Below are 20,000 nucleotides of genomic sequence, written 5' to 3'. Positions count from 1 at the left end.
GATCACGAAGAACATCACTCCACTGCCCCTACCACACATTCCTTCCCTCACACACACACACACACACACACACACACACACACACACACACACACACACACACACCTGCCACTTGCGCTAGTTTGCTCGGGCGGTCGCGAGAGCTGAGCACACTTCTTGGCGTCATCCGTCTTAGAAACCAGAAAAAAAGGAGATAAAAGAGAGAGAGAGAGAGAGAGAGAGAGAGAGAGAGAGAGAGAGAGAGAGAGAGAGAGAGAGAGAGAGAGAGAGAAAGATAAAGAACACGATGGCGAAAAATCTATTGTCTTTCGTGTTCTGAGAGAGAGAGAGAGAGAGAGAGAGAGAGAGAGAGAGAGAGAGAGAGAGAGAGAGAGAGAGAGAGAGAGATCCCTTTTGTGTACTCTGTCGGCCGCTGTCAACCTATATCTCCCTGTATTTTGATTCTGTCAGGACAAGTGAAGGAAAGCACTCGGCCGTATCTTCTTCTTCTTCTTCTTCTTCTTCTTCTTCTTCTTCTTCTTCTCCTCCTCCTCCTTTTTCTTCTCCATTTCATTCTTCTAATCCTCATCTTTTTTTTATTCTTCCTCCGTCATTTATTTTTCGTCCTTTATCCTTTTCTTCTTTTCTGTTCATTTATTTCTTCTTTTTCCTTCATTTTATTTTTTTTCTCTTCTCATCTTTCTCGTCTATCTCAGTTTTGCCATTTCCTTTTTTTTTCTTTTTTTTTTGTTTTAATCTTATTCATCATTTTCTTTTCGTATCTTTTCCTATTAACTTTCTATTTCCTTTTTTCCTTATTTCCTATATTCCTCTTTCTCTTCTTTCCCTTTCTCCATCATCCTTTATTCATTTTCCTCTATTTCTTTGCATATTTTCTATTTTTCTTTTCCTTATTGATTCTATTTTTTTTGTTTCTCTTCTTTTCTTCTTCGATTTGTATATTCATCTTTCTTTTCTTCACTTTCTGACTAGTTATCCCCTTCTACCACTTATCATTCCTACATCTATTCTCCTCTCACTCATTTTCCCATTCCTTCTTCTCCTTCTCCTCCTCCTCCTCCTCCTCTTCATCTCCTCCTTCGCTAACTTATCTCCTTCTTTATTTATCCTCACGGCTCCCTTTCCCTATCTTTGCTTTATTTTCCTCCTTCTCTTTATTATTCCCCTTTATCGGCGCTCTGATCCGCATCCATATTCTCCATTCTTTATCTACTCCATTCCTCCCTTCATTACTTCCCTCGCATCTACTACTTTATCTTATTTTATCCTCCTCCCTTTTCCTCATTACTTCTGTCGTGCGTCTGGCTACGTCTCTCCCCTCACAGTGCAGACGCGGTGTGTGTGTGTGTGTGTGTGTGCTTTAACTTCATCTACTCTTAATTTCACCTAACTTTTAATCTGACCTGACCTGACCTGACCTAACCTAACTTGAACTAACATAACTCTAATAAACTTTTTCTTTAACACGACCTTACCTAACATATCTCTCTCTCTCTCTCTCTCTCTCTGAAGATGAGGAAAAAATGAAAGAAAGAGAAAAGAAGAATATATGAAATGCAATTGATAAGAATAACGGATTAATTAACATGTGTCACCTGTGGAGTACCTGTGGTGGTCTGGTGTGGTCTGGTGTTGGCAGGTGTGGAGGTCAAGACACCCCACGCCACACCTGCACACAGCACCTTTGGAATCAGTGCCTCGTTTTCCTATTATTTACCTCTCACGTGGTGTCACTGCAAGGAGCTTCGTGTACTCTCTCTCTCTCTCTCTCTCTCTCTCTCTCTCTCTCTCTCTCTCTCTCTCTCTCTCTCTTTTGGCTTCAGGCGAGTGGGGAGTCTTTCAATTTTCTCTCCTCCCCTCTTTCCCTTCCTCCCTCCCTCCTCCTCCTCTTCCTCCCTTTCTACCACTTCACTAATTGGCAGCATTGTGTCCACCTGTCACACTCCACGACCACCACCACCACCACTACCTCCACCTCCACTTCCGTATCTCCACACTCCACTTTCTTTCCTCCTCCCTTTCCAAGCCTCCACCTACTCCATTCCACTCTCATACCTCCACATCTCTCCACTCCTCATCTCCATCTCTACCTATTCCACCTTCCTCCAATACTTCCTTATAGTGTTCTCCTTCCCTCCTCCTTTTCCTGGCTTACCTCCATCTAAGTAGTCTCCTTTCCTCCTCCTTTTCCTGGCTTCCTATCTCCTTTTTTCATCCTCTTCCTGGCTTACTATCTCCTTATGTAGTCTCCTCTCTTCCTCTTCTTCCTGGCTTACCTCCACCTTATGTAGTCTCCTTTCCTCCTCCTTTTGCAGTCTCCTTTCCTCCTTTTCCTGGCTTACAATCTTCTTATGTAGCCTCCTTTCCTCCTTTTCCTGGCTTCCTTTCTCCTTTCCTCCTCTTCTTCCTCTATCTCCTTTCGTAGTCTCCTTTTTCTCTTCTTCTTGGCTTAGTTATCTCCTTATGTAGTCTCCTTTCCTTCTTTTCCTGGCTTACTATCTCCTTTCCTCCTCCTCTTCCTGGCTTCCTATCTCCTTATATAGTCTCCTTTCTTCCTCCTCTTCCTCTTCAGTCCACACAAGAGGTCAGTCACTCTCCTCTAAGTGCTACGCTACGTGACAAACTAATATATATAATTGAAACCTTCTGTCCATTAACACACACGAGAGAGAGAGAGAGAGAGAGAGAGAGAGAGAGAGAGAGAGAGAGAGAGAGAGAGAGAGAGAGAGAGAGAGAGAGAGAGAGAGAGAGAGAGAGAGAGAGAGAGAGAGCACCCCAGGCAGGACCTTCATTAAAAAGACAATGAGAATAATACTTGGCAGACTCTTTTGTTGTTGTTGCTGTGGTGTCTTTTGTGCAGCCTTCACGAATATTACCCCGGCAGTGGCAGACGCGTAATTATGGCGCGCGCCCACACACACACACACACACACACACACACACACACACACACACACACACACACACAATTCTATCTCCCGCCAGTAAATTTTTCCTTACTAACGTTCCTTCCATAAAATTAAGTCATATTTTTTCTTTTCTTTCTCCCTTTCTCTTTCTTATGATTTGCTAGGTTAGGTTAGGTTAGGTTAGACAAGGCTAGGTTAGGTAAGGCTGGATTAGGTTAGGTTAGATAAGGCTAGGTTAGGTAGGGCTGGATTAGGATGGGTTAGGCAAGGTAAGGCTAGGTTAGGTTAGGTTAAGAAAAATTTAAATTGGGTTGGGTTGGGTTGGGTTGGTTGGGGTGGGTTAGGCAAGGCTAGGCTAGGTTAGGTTAGGTTAGGTTAAGAAAAGTTTGAACTGGGTTGGGTTGGGTTAGGTTAGGTTAATTTTCCAGACAGTATTAATTTTGAGTGTATTTTTCTAGTTTACTTTGATGAAATGTACAGTATACAGAACCTCACCCCACACACACACACACACACACACACACACACACACACACACACACACACACAACACCCTCACACTTCACCTTACACACTCTAACACCATCTGTCACCGCTCACTCACAGTCACACCCTCACAACGACCCACCCAACACATTCCACATACCCACGACACCCTCACCCATACACCCCAACACCCTACAGTGACCACACCACACCCTTTACCCTACACCACCACATCCTACACCCTGACACCTCACACTACACCCTACACCACTATACCTTTCTCCCTACACACCTACACCACCACACTCTTGATTAAACTCAACACCTTACAACACCTTCCACTCTACACCACCACAGCTCACCCTGACGCGTCACACTACACCCTACACCACCACATCCTTCACCCTACACCATCAACATCACACCCTTTACAATACACCACCACACTTCATCCTACACCCAGTACCACCACACCAGGACACTATCACCCTCACCCATCACCACAATACTACCACCATCACCCTACCACCACCACCACCACCACCACCACCACCACCATCACCACCTTCCTAATCTCAAGTAGAAGGTTGTTTTTGCTAAAGTTTTTTTCTCCTCTTCCTTCTTCACCGCCTTCTACTAGAGAGAGAGAGAGAGAGAGAGAGAGAGAGAGAGAGAGAGAGAGAGAGAGAGAATCTTTTCTTTCGTTTTCTTCCTTATTAACATCACCACCAATTAAAGTAACGCATTAATGAAATATAATAACAACCACAGTGAAAGAAAAATCCATAGTTTTTTTCTATCCTAATACACAACTTCGCTACAAAATACATTAATTCACATTCTGTTTTCTTTCCTTTCTTTCTTTTTCTCTTTTCCTCTTTTCCTCTTCATTTATAATAGTTGCAGTCTTTCTTTAATATTTTCTTTCTTTCCTTCTTCCATTTCGGTATGTGATCGAGAGGAGGAGGAGGAGGAGGAGGAGGAGGAGGAGGAGGAGGAGGAGGAGGAGGAGGAGGAGGAGGAGGAGGAGAAAATGGCTGGGAATGAAAAGTTGGAGGTGCGAGGAAAGAGGGGAAAAAAGGGAAGAGACTTAAGAGGAGGAGGAGGAGGAGGAGGAGGAGGAGGAGGAGGAGGAGGAGGAGGAGGAGGAGGATATGAAGTAGTGGTTAGTGACTTCTTTTAAGGCAAACGTGACCTGCACTTGCTTTGTCCTCCTCCTCCTCCTCCTCCTCCTCCTCTTTATTCTCCTCCTTCTCCTCTTCTCTTCCTCTCATCTGTTCTGCAAGTCACCATCCATCTTTCCCTCTTCCTCTTTGCGTTCCTCCATTTCCTTCCTGTTTCCTCTCTTAAATTCCTCCTCCTCTTAATCTCACATTCTTCTCTCCTTTTCCTGTGTCCTCCTCCTCCTCCTCCTCCTCCTCCTACTACTCTTTATTCTCCTCCATGCTTCCTGCTGCTCTTCTCCCATCTTCTCTCTCCCTTTCTTTCTCCTCCAAGGATTTGCTGGATTTTCTCTCCCTCCTCCTCCTCCTCCTCCTCCTCCTCCTCCTCCTCCTCCTCCCTCCTCCTTCTCCGCTAGAACTATAGGACCGGACGTCAGTGTTGTTTAGAAATAGTTCTTTATAAATGGCCGCCTCTGTCTCTCTCTCTCTCTCTCTCTCTCTCTCTCTCTCTCTCTCTCTCTCTCTCTCTCATAAAGTTTTTGTAGAAGAAGGGAAATAAAGATAATAACTATGGTCCTTCTCTCTCTCTCTCTCTCTCTCTCTCTCTCTCTCTCTCTCTCTCTCTCTCTCTCTCTCCCTCTCTCTCAAGATTAGGCAGGTGAGAGATCAAGGGCAAGTGAAATATGTGAGACAGGTAGACCAGGAGGAGGAGGAGGAGGAGGAGGAGGAGGAGGAGGAGGAGGAGGAGGAGGAGGAGGAGGAGGAGGAGGAGGAGGAGGAGGAGGAGGAGGAGGAGGAGGAGGAGGAGGACAATATCAAGTCACCCTATTTACAAACACTTTATCAACAAAAAAACACGAAAAAAAAGAAACGTACAAAAAAAAAAAAAAAAAAAAGAAATAAATAGAGAGGGAAAACAAGAGGCCTAACTAAGCCTACCTACTACTACTACTACTACTACTACTACTACTACTACTACTACTACTACTACTATAACGTTGAAATACATCACCTCTATTGAAAAAACGTTATGAAAAGGTGTCGATTTTGTGATTAACATCGATTTTCCCTTACAGAGTGATTGTTTATGGAGGAGGAGGAGGAGGAGGAGGAGGAGGAGGAGGAGGAGGAGGAGGAGGAGGTGGGGGAGGAGGAGGATGGCGGGTATACCTTCCACACCATTTGTTGTCCCCTGTTTGTTGCACCTCCTCCTCCTCCCCCTGCTGCTCCTCCACCTCCTCCTCCTCCTCCTCCTCCTCTATACACAACCACGTCAAGCTCACTCCCCTGAAATAAATAAACGAGAGAGAGAGAGAGAGAGAGAGAGAGAGAGAGAGAGAGAGAGAGAGAGAGAGAGAGAGAGAGAGAGAGAGAGAGAGAGAACACCACACTTACTTACCTGTAATTAGTAAGAGATCCACCTTGTCTTGTTTATTTACCTATTAATGAGTTTACCTGAGTCGTCACGGTGCCACACACTCACCTGGGGAGGAAAAAGACACGTGAGTTAATTAATCAACAGGTATTAACAAGTGTACAGGTGTAATGAGGAAAGGTAAGCAAAGGTCCTAAATTCTAAAGTACATGTTGGAATCCTCAGGTGTGGTGGTTTAATTAGTACAGGTAAGGTAAGACAGGTAAGGTAAATCTATATATTCATCATTTATTATTACTATTTGGTGTATAAAGGTAACAATGTGATGATTTTTTTCTTTAAGGAAGAGGGGAAGCTGGCCAAGGGAAAAATGAAAATGAAAATAAAAATAAATAAAACAACAAATAAAGAAAAATAAATAAGTAAATATGATAAAAACATTAAAACAAGACCCACTTGATTGCCAGTTCCCTGAAAGGTTAGTAGAGTTAGCCAAAAGTCCAGGATAATTTGAAGGATTGATTGGTTCCGGATAGAAATGAGGTGACCAGGTGTGCAGGTGTTAATTAGTAAGGGAAATACAGGTAAGGTGAGAAATAATGGCGTAATTCTATATATTCACCCATTTCTTATCATTTTTCTTATTGTGATTAAAAGAAATGTTAATAATTTTCTTCAAGGCTTCAGGTAATTGTTTGTATTATCATTATGTATTCGTAGTGGCATTTTTTCTTTACATTTATTCATCCACTTCTATATTTAATTTTTTTTTTTTTTTAATCTGAATAAAAGTACCATCATTTTTACAAAGTTACGTGTTATTTCCATCAATCAATTTTCCTTAACCTTAGTCATTTATTTTCGTTCATTTCGTTATCTTACGTGGTAATGATGACGAGTGTGGTGTGTGTGTGTGTGTGTGTGTGTGTGTGCATGTGTGTGTGTGTGTGTGTGTGTGTGTGTGTGTGTGTGTGTGTGTGTGTGTGTGTGTGCATTCATTTCTCTCTCTCTCTCTCTCTCTCTCTCTCTCTCTCTCTCTCTCTCTCTCTCTCTCTCTCTCTCTCTCTCTCTCTCTCTCTCTCTCTCTCTCTCTCTCTCTCTCTCTCTCTTTGTCAGTATCTTTATTATCAATACCATTATCACAACACTATTATCATCATTATATTCGTTATTGTTATTATTATTATTATTATTATTATTATTATTATTTATTTTGTGTACCTTAATTTTCTAGTTATCATTGGAATTATCATGATTTTTTCCCTCATACCAGAGAGAGAGAGAGAGAGAGAGAGAGAGAGAGAGAGAGAGAGAGAGAGAGAGAGAGAGAGTCGAAACCTTCCTCCCTTTCTACCTGTTCTCCGTCAGGTGTCAGATGTCGTACCTGATAAACGCTGCCTCATTAACACACACTTGTTACCACCACCACCACCACCACCACCACCACCACCACCACCACCACCACCACCTCCATCACCACCACTACCACCACCACCACCTCCATCACCACCACCACCACGACCACCGCTATCTTATTACCTGAGCTACCTGTGTGAGTGATTGCAAGGTGTGTGTGTGTGTGTGTGTGTGTGTGTGTGTGTGTGTGTGTGTGTGTGTGTGTGTGTGTGTGTGTGTGTGTGTGTGTGTGTTGTAGTCTGTGTCATTCCCTCTCTCCCTCTCTGTCTGTCTGTCTGTCTGTCTCTCTCTCTCTCTCTCTCTCTCTCTCTCTCTCTCTCTCTCTCTCTCTCTCTCACCACAATTCACTAACCAAATTCACCACAACACAAAATATCACCAAATTCACCACACATCTTTCCTCATTCCACATCTTCCACCACTCTCTCTCTCTCTCTCTCTCTCTCTCTCTCTCTCTCTCTCTCTCGGGCTCATCACTACGGTCATCCTCCCAGTTTGCAATTTTCTATCATAAATATGTCAGCCGGGACAAGACTGGGAGGTTGATGTATATGCCCGCCTTTACTTTTGCTTCGAGCCTTGCCCCTCCCCCTCCCACCACATGAATAGCTTGTTAACGTAGCCTGCCCCCCCTCTCTCTCTCTCTCTCTCTCTCGGTTTTTTTTTCGATTTTTCTCTTATGGTTTGATTTTTTTTTTCACTTTGTTGTCGTGGGTCTCTCTCTCTCTCTCTCTCTCTCTCTCTTGGTTCAATTTTTTTCTTATAGCTTTTTTTTGTTTCGTTTTGTTCTCTCTCTCTCTCTCTCTCTCTCTCTCTCTCTCTCTCTCTCTCTCTCTTGTGGTATAGTTCGGCCATCTATACTTTTTCCTTCTTCCTTTACTTCTTCATTCTCCTCCTCCTCCTCCTCCTCCTCCTCCTCCTCCTCCTCCTCCTCCTCACAAATGTTTCAGCACTAGCCCCTAAATCCAGGCCACACTCCCTCTCCCTGCCACCTGCTCCATCACTCCACCACACTCCCTCACTCCACCTCACCCTGCCTCCACCCTCACTCAATTTACCACATCTTTAATCTTTGCCTTTTTACACCCTCTCCACCCTGTCACTCACCCCTCTCACCCTTACCTTAGCTCTCTCTTCACCTTAGCGCACCCTAACGTACTCTCACTCACTCTAATACGATTAAATTATGTTCTTTACTTTATTTTTTTGATATTTGTATTACTTTTTACTTATCTTTATTCATTCGTTCATTTCTACGTTAATTCAGGTTACGTTAAGTTTACGTGTACGTTATTTGTTAGTGTGTAGTTTACCTGTCAGTCTTTATACCTGTATTCTTCAGTACCATGACACGTTTTCATATTTATTCCCTTTACTATTTGGTCATTTAATACAGCTTCAGAAACTTATGTGAGGATTAAAACAGTGAAGACTCTCGCTTTTAATCTTCTGACCTCCATAGACACTTCATAATGTTAAGAAAATCGTTTAATCACACACAAACTCAAGATAAAAATGCGTCCCAGTACTGAAGAGGTTAATTAACACCTGTAAGTCTCTACCTGTGTGTCATCAAATTATCACCTCGCCTATAAGACACTGTACCTTTAATTCAACACCTGTACGTCCACACCTGTAATTCATCTTTATATTCAACAGGTCAACTGGTGTACTAGTAAGGGATTGATGGGAAAATTTGGTGATATATCTTTAGAAACACACCTGGTCTCTCTCTCTCTCTCTCTTTAGGTGTGCAATGTTACCCGCTGATTTCAAGGCAGGTATAAAAAATAATTTGGATTTATATAAACTCAATAAAGAAGAAGAAAAAAAGAAGAAAAAGAAGGAAAGAAGGAAAAGTTTCGTAGCGTTACTTTTTTTTTCCTGCTAAAATCTCGAACTGCTTTCTCTCTCTCTCTCTCTCTCTCTCTCTCTCTCTCTCTCTCTCTCTCTCTCTCTCTCTCTCTCTCTCTCGCTCTCTTTGGACGAGGTGAGGATGTGTCTTCAAGTTGATGTGTGATGAAAACTTTAAAAGCTTTGTTCTTATATGTTAGTGAAGAGGAGGAGGAGGAGGAGGAGGAGGAGGAGGAGGAGGAGGAGGAGGAGGAGGAGGAGGAGGAGGAGGAGGAGGAGGAGGAGGAGGAGGAGAGGGAGGAGGAGGAGGAACAAAAGCACGAGAGAAGGAGAAGAAGAAGAAGGAGAGAGAGAGAGAGAGAGAGAGAGAGAGAGAGAGAGAGAGAGAGAGAGAGAGAGAGAGAGAGAGAGAGAGAGAGAGAGAGAGAGAGAGAGAGAGAGAGAGAGAGAGAGAGAGAGAGAGATGTGAACCTACTTTTAATTCTGAGAGCACGATGCATAAAATAAATATTACAATTTTTTTATCCCACAACTGATGTATGTGGCAGATCATCAATGAGGAGGAGGAGGAGGAGGAGGAGGAGGAGGAGGAGGAGGAGGAGGAGGAAGGGGAAGGAGGAGGCGGGAGAGAAGATGCAATGAAGACAAAAATCAAGGAAGACGAAAAGAGAGAGAGAGAGAGAGAGAGAGAGAGAGAGAGAGAGAGAGAGAGAGAGAGAGAGAGAGAGAGAGAGAGAGAGAGAGAGAGAGAGAGAGAGAGAGAGAGAGAGAGAAATCGGAGAGAAACAAAGAGATAGAGGCCCACGACCACCAAAATGATAAGAAAATAAAAAAGAGAGAGAGAGAGAGAGAGAGAGAGAGAGAGAGAGAGAGAGAGAGAGAGAGAGAGAGAGAGAGAGAGAGAGAGAGAGAGAGTAAAAGGCACAGGGAAAATACGAGTGAAATCCCAGTTTATGTTAAGAATGACATGGTACCTAATTGGGCGAGATAGAGAGGCGGGGCGTTAAGTAGCTTAGCATAACGTACGCCCACAGTTACAACTTACAGCGCGTCCGTCCTCTTAGTCTTCACTTTATGGCTTGATATATAAAGGGAAAGCCGTCGCCTCCTCCTCCTTCGTCGCCTTCTGCTTCATAACTTAAACGTACGTAATTTTTTTTTAGTTATTTTTGTTTCCTCCTTAAAAAAATGTATGGTGGTGTCAGTCTATCTGTCTATCTATCTATCTATAAAGGAAAGTTGCTTATGTCTCCTCCTCCTCCTCCTCCTCCTCCTTCGTCGCCTTCTGCTTCATAACTCAAATAAACGTACGTATTTAATTTTCTTTTTGTTATTTTTCTAGTTATTTTTGTTGCTCCTTAAAATATGTATGGTAGTGTCTATCTATCTATCTATCAATCAATCTATTTATCTATTAGTCTTTTATTTCCAATCTTCAAAGTGACGCATGTACTTCAGTCTCTATCTATTAAACTATCTCTCTCTATCTATGTATTTATCTATCAGTACCTTATTCCCTATCTTCAAATAAACGTATATTCTTCAGTGGGCTTTTTCTATTTTTTTTTTTTTTTTAGAGCTATTTCTGTTGCTCGCCCTACAAAAAAAAAAAAAAAAAAAAAAATAATAAAAAATGGTAGTATTGTCATTCATTCTATCTATCTATCTATCTATTTATCAATCCCTTTACTCTTTTTACCTATTCTTTGTCCATTAAATTACATTTCCATTACTCCTTCCCCTACACCCTTTATCCAATCCATTCACACATCTCCTTATTCTTCACTCTGTTCCTTATGCATTAAATTACCCATTCGTTTAAAGTACATCTTGTCCATTATCCCTTAACGACCTCCATTATCTGTTACTCGAGCCATTATCCCCCCTTTTTTTTATGGAAGAGGGAAACACTGGACAAGGACAAAATAAATAAATAAATAAAATAAATAAATAAATAAAAAAGGCCCACTCAGTCGCCAGTCCCCTTGCCTTATACCCATTATCTCCATAGCATATTACCCATTGAATTATCTTTTCCCATTAAGATATAGGCCCTTAATCCTAATCTACATTCCTTACCCATTAGATTGCACCCATTATCCACTTTATATATATTCCTTACCCCTATCTTTCCCCATTACAATATTTGCTCTTATCCGTAAACCTATTCCTTAATCATCTCTAACCTCTTAACTTACCCTTTGTCTCTCACCCATTAGTTATGTTAGGTTCTATATCCCTTATCCTTACCACTTGCCCCTTATCCCTTAACCCCTTCAGTACTGGAACGCATTTTTATCATGATTTTTTGGTGTGACAAGACGATTTTATTGACATTAAGAAGGGTCAATGGAGGTCAGAAGATTAATGGCCGCTGTATTCACTATTTCAATCCCCTACATGAGTTTCTGAAGCTGTACAAAATCCCCAAACAGTAAGCAGAATGAATATGAAAACGCGTCCTGGTACTGAAGGGGTTAAGCTAGATCCTTTAATATAAGACCAAATAAATAAAGTAAATAGAAAATAAACGAAAGAAAAAAATAAATCAAATAAATGTCCTTCGTGAAAAAAATTAATATACAAAATAGATAGAAAAGAAAATGATAAATAAATAATAAAAAAAATATATTAATCCTTCACTATCACCATCACCATCAATTCTCACCAAAATGACAAAAGTAACCCAACAGACTCCACCCTACCCCCCATTAACCTCCCCAACCACCCAGCCACCCATTCCCCTCGCCCACGCCCTAACCACGCCCCTCCTATCCCCCCACCACACCCAGGCCGTCACTCCCAGCATCTCCCGTCGGTCTGAAGTCTCTCCTTGAGGAACACCACACTTTGTTACACGATTATGTGTTCAAAGGTGGCTCTCTCTCTCTCTCTCTCTCTCTCTCTCTCTCTCTGTGTGTGTGTGTGTGTGTGTGTGTGTGTGTGTGTGTGTGTGTGTGTGTGTGTGTTTATGTGTGTGATATTGTAAAGGTAGCTGCTCCAGAGAGAGAGAGAGAGAGAGAGAGAGAGAGAGAGAGAGAGAGAGAGAGAGAGAGAGAGAGAGAGAGAGAGAGAGAGAGAGAGACGTTCAGACTCAAATAGAGAAAACGAGAATACTGAGCCAAACACACACACACACACACACACACACACACACACACACACACACACACACACACACACACACACACACACACACACACGAGAGAAAATGGGAGAGGGAACATTACTCATTTATACATTCATGAATATTTTAAGTGAAGAAAAAGAGAAGGAAAAAAAAAATGCTCTTGTACTCTCTCTCTCTCTCTCTCTCTCTCTCTCTGTGTGTGTTCACGAAAAAAAAAAATAAATGAAGAAAAAAAACAACAACTTGTCTTTTACGTACCTTTCTTCTATCTCACTCCTCCTCCTCCTCCTCCTCCTCCTCCTCCTCCTGAACACACCACAGAGCAACAAAGCAAAACAAGGCACCACCACAACACATTACAACACAAAGGCGACTCAACACACTAATTCAGCGAGAGAAAAACACAATTCCATTAGTGCGAGGAAGAAAAAGGAAGGAGGAGGAGGAGGAGGAGGAGGAGGAGGAGGAGGAGGAGGAGGAGGAGGAGGAGGAGGAGGAGGACATGAAGACATTCCTCATATAACTTAGATTTCATGGTTTGCTGGACGGATGAGAGAGAGAGAGAGAGAGAGAGAGAGAGAGAGAGAGAGAGAGAGAGAGAGAGAGAGAGAGAGAGAGAGAGAGAGAGAGAGACTTCACTCAGGTCATGCTAATACTACACCGCCACTATGTTTAATGAACTGGCCAAACACACACACACACACACACACACACACACACACACACACACACACACCTGTACTCCACAACTCCATATAATTAGGTAATCCAGGTGAATATCCCTCGTGTGTGTGTGTGTGTGTGTGTGTGTGTGTGTGTGTGTGTGTGTGTGTGTGTGAAGGAGGGCGTGGGTGGGCAAAGGGAATGGAGTGTGTGATATGAAGGAGGTAAGTAAGGAGGAGGAGGAGGAGGAGGAGGAGGAGGAGGAGGAGGAGGAGGAGGAGGAGGAGGAGGAGGAGGAGGAGGAGGAGGAGGAAGGTGGTGTTGATGAGGCATTCAGTGAGGTGGTGGAGAGAACGAGTAACCTGAATGGAAGAAGAGGAAGAGGAAAAGGAAGAGGAGAATAGGAAGAGTAAGAAGAATGAGAAAGGAAGAAAAAAGACACAAAAAGAAAATGAAAGAGGAAGAGAAGAAGAAGAGAGAGAGAGAGAGAGAGAGAGAGAGAGAGAGAGAGAGAGAGAGAGAGAGAGAGAGAGAGAGAGAGAGAGAGAGAGAGAAGATGGCGCCTTTCCACTACCCCACTATCCTCCACCTCCACCCTGCTCCACCACTCCACCCCCGGACCATGAACCAGGCTGTCACGTCCACAGAAATTACGAGTATGGGTCCACACTCTCGCATATAACACCCTCCTCCACCCCCCCTTCCACCCCTCCACCTCCACCACCACCACCACCACCACCACCACCACCACCTCCTCCTCCTCCTCCTTGCCATTAAATAAAGAACCCACCGCGCCACCTCGCAGCCTCTCAATACAAGAGTAAGTGCAGAGGGCAATTACTCTGAGCAATACTGAGGCCAGGTAAACACACAGGTGAGGTGAGCTGAGGTGAGGTGAGGTGAGCTGAGGTGAAGTAATGTAAGGTAGGATTAGCTTAGGTTAGGTTAGGTTAAGTAAGGTAAGGTTAGGTGAGGTGACGCAATGTAAGGTAGGATTAGCTTAGGTTAGGTTAGGTTAGGTTAGGTTACGTTAAGGTAAGGTTAGATTGGGTTAGGTTAGGTTAGCTAAGGAAATGTTAGGTTAATTCATGTGAGGTTAGGTTTAGTTGAGGTTGATTAGAGACTTTATGGGAGTTAAGAGGGGTTAGTTAGGTTAGGCTGGGTTAGGTTAGTTGAAGTTAATTAAGGTTAGGTGAGGTTATGTAAGGTCTAGTTTGGCGTGTCAAAGTTAGGTCAAGTTACGCCAGGTAAGATTAATTAGACAAGTAGATCAAGTTAGATGAGGTAGAAAGGTCACGCGTAGACTGAGAGAGAGAGAGAGAGAGAGAGAGAGAGAGAGAGAGAGAGAGAGAGAGAGAGAGAGTCGGTCCGCTCTGGAGGAAGGAACCTAGCTTAATGTAGGACTATTGAGCGTGCGAAGGGAGGAGGAGGAGGAGGAGGAGGAGGAGGAGGAGGAGGAGGAGGAGGAGGAGGAGGAGGAGGAGGAGAAGGAGGAGGAGCAAGGAGGAGGAGGAGGAGAGAGACAGCGCAAGGAGGGGGACGAGAGGAGGAGGAGGAGGAGGAGGAGGAGGAGGAGGAGGAGGAGGAGGAGGAGGAGGAGGAGGAGGAGGAGGAGAAGGAGGAAGGAGAAACGTGCAAGGAGGGAAGAAAAGACAGTGTGGAGAAGTCTGAGTGAAGGACGGAGAGAAGGAGGAAGAGAAGGAAGAAGGATGGAAGGAAAGTGAAGGAGAGGAGGTGGGAGAGAGATAGAAGGATTAGAGGAATGATGGAAAGAGGAAAGGAGGAGTGGCAGGATGGAGGAAAGAGAGAGAAAGGGAGACTGAAGGAAGTGGAAGGGAATAGAGGAGAGAATAATGAAAAGGAACAGTGAAGGAAGAAAATGATGAAAAGAGATAGACGGGAGAAATGAGAATAATTGAGTAAAGAAAAAGAGAGAGAGAGAGAGAGAGAGAAGAGGGAGGGAGGGAGGGAGGGAGGGTGGAAGAAGGAAGGTCAGAAGGGAGAGGAGAAGGGGAGAGTGGAAGGGAGAATGGTTTGCTTAGAGAGGGAAGGAAGGAGGTTTGGAGGGAAGGAAGAAGGATTAGAGAGAAAGAAGGAGGATTGGAAGAACTGAAGGATGACTGGAGGAAAGGAAGAAGAACTGGAGGAAAGGTAGAAGTATTGGAGGGATGAAGGAGGATTTAGAGGGAAGGATTGAAGATAGGAAGGAAGAAAGGAGAATTGTAGGAAAAGGAGATTATGAAGGAAAGGAAGCAAGACTGAAGGATAGGAGGAGGAGGGAGTGTGTGGAGGATAGGAGGAAAGAAGAAACAAAGTAAGAGGGAGACCAGAACAGGGGAAGAAGGGAGATAAGGAGACTAGCAAAAGGAGAACAGGATAGCAAAGGAGGATAGAAAGGAAAGGAGAATAGAAGTGGAGATCAGAGGAGGGCATGGAGAAGAGAACAGGAGAGTAGCAAAGGAAGGTAGAAGAACAGGGTAAAGAGGCAGGGAGAGAAGAACAGGTGGCAAGGATGGAAGGAAGGAAGGAAGGAGGATAGGAGGCAGGGAGTGGAAGGCAAGAGAGGGCAAGAGAGGATGGAGCAGGGAGGAGAGAACAGAAAGAGACTAGTGAATGAGGAACAGGGGTAGCAAAGAAGGTAGAACAGGATAAAGAAGCAGGGAGAGAACAGGGGTGGCAAAGAGGGTAGGAGGCAGGGAGTGGAGAGAAGGGTATGGAGGGATTGGTGGGGGGGGAGGGGATCGGGCAGCACAGAGGCAGAGAGGCGCATCCCACAGCACCATTGGCCAGGCTGTCACGGGGCGGGAGTTATGTGCCTCGCCTGCCAGGGTTCGTACGCACGCTACCTTACGAGCCAGATAGTGTGCGATTGGCTGGCCACCTCCCGACGCAGGAAGAGGCGCCCACCCTGCCTTCCACGACGGCAAAACAGCCCTTATAGCACCACGACACACACACACACACACACACACACACACACACACACACACACACACACACGAGCACATAATGTTTACTTATTTTCACTAGTTCGTCTTTACAGGGTGGAAAATTTTTAAGGTGTTGATCGATGTGTGTGTGTGTGTGTGTGTGTGTGTGTGTGTGTGTGTGTGTGTGTGTGTGTGTGTGTGTGTGTGTGTGACGATGATGGGTTTGTTTTGATACGGTAATGTGATAGTGACGATGATAATAATAATAATAATGATGATAATAATAAGAACAATAATAACAATAATAATAACAATAATAATGTCAATAACAACAACGACAGAAGGAATTAAGCAACAAGAAAACAACAACAACAACAACAACAACAACACAAAGAATTAAAGTCGAGAGGGGAAATAACGAGGGGAAAAAAGGGAAGTGATACATGTTCAAAGTTTCCCCTTATCTCATACATGTTCTTTTCCCTTACTCCGAGGAAAAGGAAATTAAAGAAAAGGAAAACAGGCGGAAAAATAAGAGACGCCCCCCGGGAGAAATAGTGAGAAGGGAAAGGAAAAGTGAAGAAAAGGGAGAAAGTGATGAAGGAAAGGGGAAAGTGATGAAGGAAAGGAAAAGTGAAGGAAAGGGGAAAATAATAATGAAGGAAAGGGGGAAAGTAACGAAGGAAAGGAGATACTGATGGAGGAAAAGGGGAAAGTAACGAAGAAAACCAGAAAATAATGAAGGAAAGGGAAGAATGACGAAGGAAAGAGGAAAAAAGTAAAAGAAAATAAAAAAATAACAGGAAATTAAAATAAAATAAAGGAAATAAAAAAAAACGAAAAAAAAAAAACGAAATGAGAAAAAAAGATAAATTAATGAAAAATAAACTGATAATATTCAAATTAAGAAAAAATATGAAAAGAGAAATTAAATAAAACTCTCTCTCTCTCTCTCTTAGTGTCAAGATGCTGTAAGACCACCACCACCACCACCACCACCACCACCACCACCACCACCATCCGCCATGCACAAGGAATTATGGGTAAAGGGAGGGGAGGAGGAGGAGGGGGTGGGGGGAGCACACCTGAGTTATGGCCAGGTGTTTTTCTTCGTAACGTGACTTATCGCGCGGCTCTCACCTGGTTGCCTAACTTTAATTAATCAGTCAACAGGTAAGACGTAAATAACTTTCCCTTTTCTTTTTGTTGTTTTCTTTTTTTTTATTTTCATTCATTTTTTTCTCTTTTTATTTTCTTCTTTTTCTCTTCTTGTTTATTATTTTTTTCTTTTTGTCTCTCTTTCCGGTTTTGTTTTTCTAGTTTTTATTCTTTTTTGTTTCTTTTTTAGTGTTATGGGTGAAAATAAACTCAAGGTTGTTTGCTTTTAGTCTCTCTCTCTCTCTCTCTCTCTCTCTCTCTCTCTCTATGTGTGTGTGTGTTTAGTTCCAATTGCTTCATTTTTTGGTGAACTATGTGTGTGTGTGTGTGTGTGTGTGTGTGTGTGTGTGTGTGTGTGTGTGTGTGTGTGTGTGTGTGTGTGTGTGTGAAATACATGTAGTTTTAGATGACAAAGATACCCAGACTAAAAACCACACTTACACACACACACACACACACACACACACAGACATTCCGCCACCCTAGCTAGCAAACACGTTCAAAGCTGAGAGATATGTGGTTCGTTTATAATCATCAAAGTGTTTCTAACTCACTCTCAGCCCAACATTATTTCCACCGGCCAACAGGTGCAAGGCGAGCCGAGACCAGTGCCAAGGGAGGAGAGCCAGGGAGTGCCAAGGAGGAGGAGGAGGAGGAGGAGGAGGAAAGAGAGGAAAGAAGGGGGTGGAATTAGATAGGGAAAAAAGGCGGTGGCAGAGAAGGTAAAGGGAGAGATGTTGAGGAGAGAAAAGGTCCACAGAGGAGAGAGAGGGAAAAATAAGATTGAGGGAGAGGAAAAGGGAGAGGGGGAAAAAGTGATGTCGAGGAAAGAGAGGTGGAGAGGGGAAATATGAAAGGATGTACAAAGGGAGAGGGATAGGGAGAAGGGGAAAAGAGATAGCAAAGGAGAGGAAAGAGGGGAAAAACGTGTGGCAAAGAAGGAAAAGGAAAAGAAATGCGAAGGGGAAGGAGGAGAGGATAGGAGGAAAAGGGGAAAAGGGATGACATAGATGAGGAACAAGGGAAAGAAATGCTGGAAAAAGGGAGGCAAACATAAAAAATAAATAAATAAAGGGAAACAAAGGAAAGAAGAAAAACGAATACTGAATTATTATTAGAGGGAAATAATAGAAAACAGGAAAAGGAAAAGAAAGAAAATACAAAAAGAGGAAAAAAAAACAAAGAAAAGGAGGAAAAGTAAAAAGAGAAGAAGAAAAATAGGAAAATAGGTAGATAATAAAGGAAAATCATAAGAAACGTAAAAAAAGAGAAAGGAAGATACAAAAAAAAGAGGAAAATTAGACGAAAAAAAAAGAAAAATACAAATAAATATAGAAAAAGGGAAAAAAAGATAGAAGAAAATGAAAATAGGCAAAGGAAAAGAAAATCACAGGAAAAGGAAGATACAAAAAGAGGGGAAAATTAAGTGCCTGGGGAGGGGAAGAAGGGTGCCAGGGGAGTGCCAGGAGGAGAGAGGCGTAAGCAGTAAGCAGTGCCATCTCGCCATCTGCTTGTGACGCTGTTGGCACCCTGAAAAAGGCACCGTGTTGGCACTTCATCTGTCCGTGTGTCTGAGTGTAGGAGGGTGTCACGGTGCCAGGTGAATATATTATCAATTAGGGAGTATTCAAATGTTACCTGTGAATTCTGATCCCCCTTCCCCCCCCCCTCTCTCTCTCTCTCTCTCTCTCTCTCTCTCTCTTCCATCACCTCTCTCTCTTTCTCCTAATCTTCCATCTTCAGCTTTGGTGGTGAGTATTTTGCACGCACACACACACACACACACACACACACACACACACACACACACACACACACACACACACACACACCCTTTGAAGATCAGGAATTTAAACTTGACATCCATAAACTCTCTCTCTCTCTCTCTCTCTCTCTCTCTCTCTCTCTCTCATCTTCTTCCGGGACTCACCTGCGTCTAATTAGCTACCCGGGAGAGAGAGAGAGAGAGAGAGAGAGAGAGAGAGAGAGAGAGAGAGAGAGAGAGAGAGAGAGAGAGAGAGAGAGAGAGAGAGAAGGATATATAGGTAAGTAGGATGTCAAGGGAGAGTGAGTGAGAGAAAGTGGGATAGGTGAGAAGTGAGGGGAGATGAGGGGAATGAGTGAGGGATATGAGGGGAATGAGTGAAGGAAACATGAAAGTAGTGTAAGTGAGAAAGAGTGTAAAAGTGAGGGATGAGTGAGGGGAGATGAGGGGAATGAGTGAGGGGAAAATGAAAGAAGCGTGACTGAGTGTGTGTGAAAGTGAGGGGAATGAGCAGTAAGTGAGAGGTCTTAACAAAATATATAATAATTAGATAAGGGATATATACGAGTATGTATGTGAGAGGGGAGAATGAGGGGAAAGCATGAGTGGATAAGGGGAATTAGGGGTCAGAGTGAGGGTTCATGAGTGGATGAGGGGAGACTAAGGGAAATTAAGAGAAAAAATTGGGACTTCGAGATGAGAAAGATGAGGGGAACAAGTGAACAAAGTGAGGGGAAGAGAAAAGATGAGAGACGAGAGATGGGGAGGGGAAGCGAGTGAGAGAAAGAGAAGGGAAAAAATGAGGGGAGGAAAAAACATGAATAGGAAAGATATGAAAAACAGGTGAGAGAAAGAGGGGAAAAGTGAGGGGAGAAGAGAGAGAAATAGACAAATCGAAACAGGAATCAGGAAAAGAGAAGGGGAAATAAGTGGAACAGGTGAATATAGGGGAAGGAGGTGATGGAGAGGGGAGTGAGGGGAGTGAGGGGAAAGGTGAGGGGAGAGGGGTTCGAACGAGGGGTGCAAGTAATCCATTGGTAAGTTCTCAACCACACGGACAGCGGCCTGACACCTGACACGGGGCAGAATTAGTGCTGTCAGGTGTGTGTGAGTCAATTACCTGTCTTCTTCTTCTTCTTCTTCTTCTTCTT

At 43.4% G+C, this 20,000-nt stretch overlaps 1 protein-coding gene and 1 long non-coding RNA gene across 9 annotated transcripts in view; both read right to left on the bottom strand.

The window, feature by feature from the left end:
• LOC123513404 (homeobox protein extradenticle-like) overlaps nucleotides 1–20,000 on the bottom strand; it is a 371,960-nt gene that overhangs the window by 74,339 nt on the left and 277,621 nt on the right. The window lies entirely within an intron of this gene.
• Nucleotides 1,136–17,455, bottom strand: LOC123513405. The gene is made up of 2 exons (XR_006677330.1): nucleotides 17,397–17,455; nucleotides 1,136–1,358 (listed from the first exon to the last, which is right to left on the bottom strand). It is a non-coding gene; the product is annotated as an uncharacterized LOC123513405 (long non-coding RNA).

Source organism: Portunus trituberculatus, chromosome 36 (genome assembly GCF_017591435.1).
Source record: "Portunus trituberculatus isolate SZX2019 chromosome 36, ASM1759143v1, whole genome shotgun sequence".
Taxonomy (NCBI): domain Eukaryota; kingdom Metazoa; phylum Arthropoda; class Malacostraca; order Decapoda; family Portunidae; genus Portunus; species Portunus trituberculatus.
The sequence above is the reverse complement of the archived record's forward strand: the minus strand, read 5'-3'. Positions and strand labels throughout refer to the sequence as shown.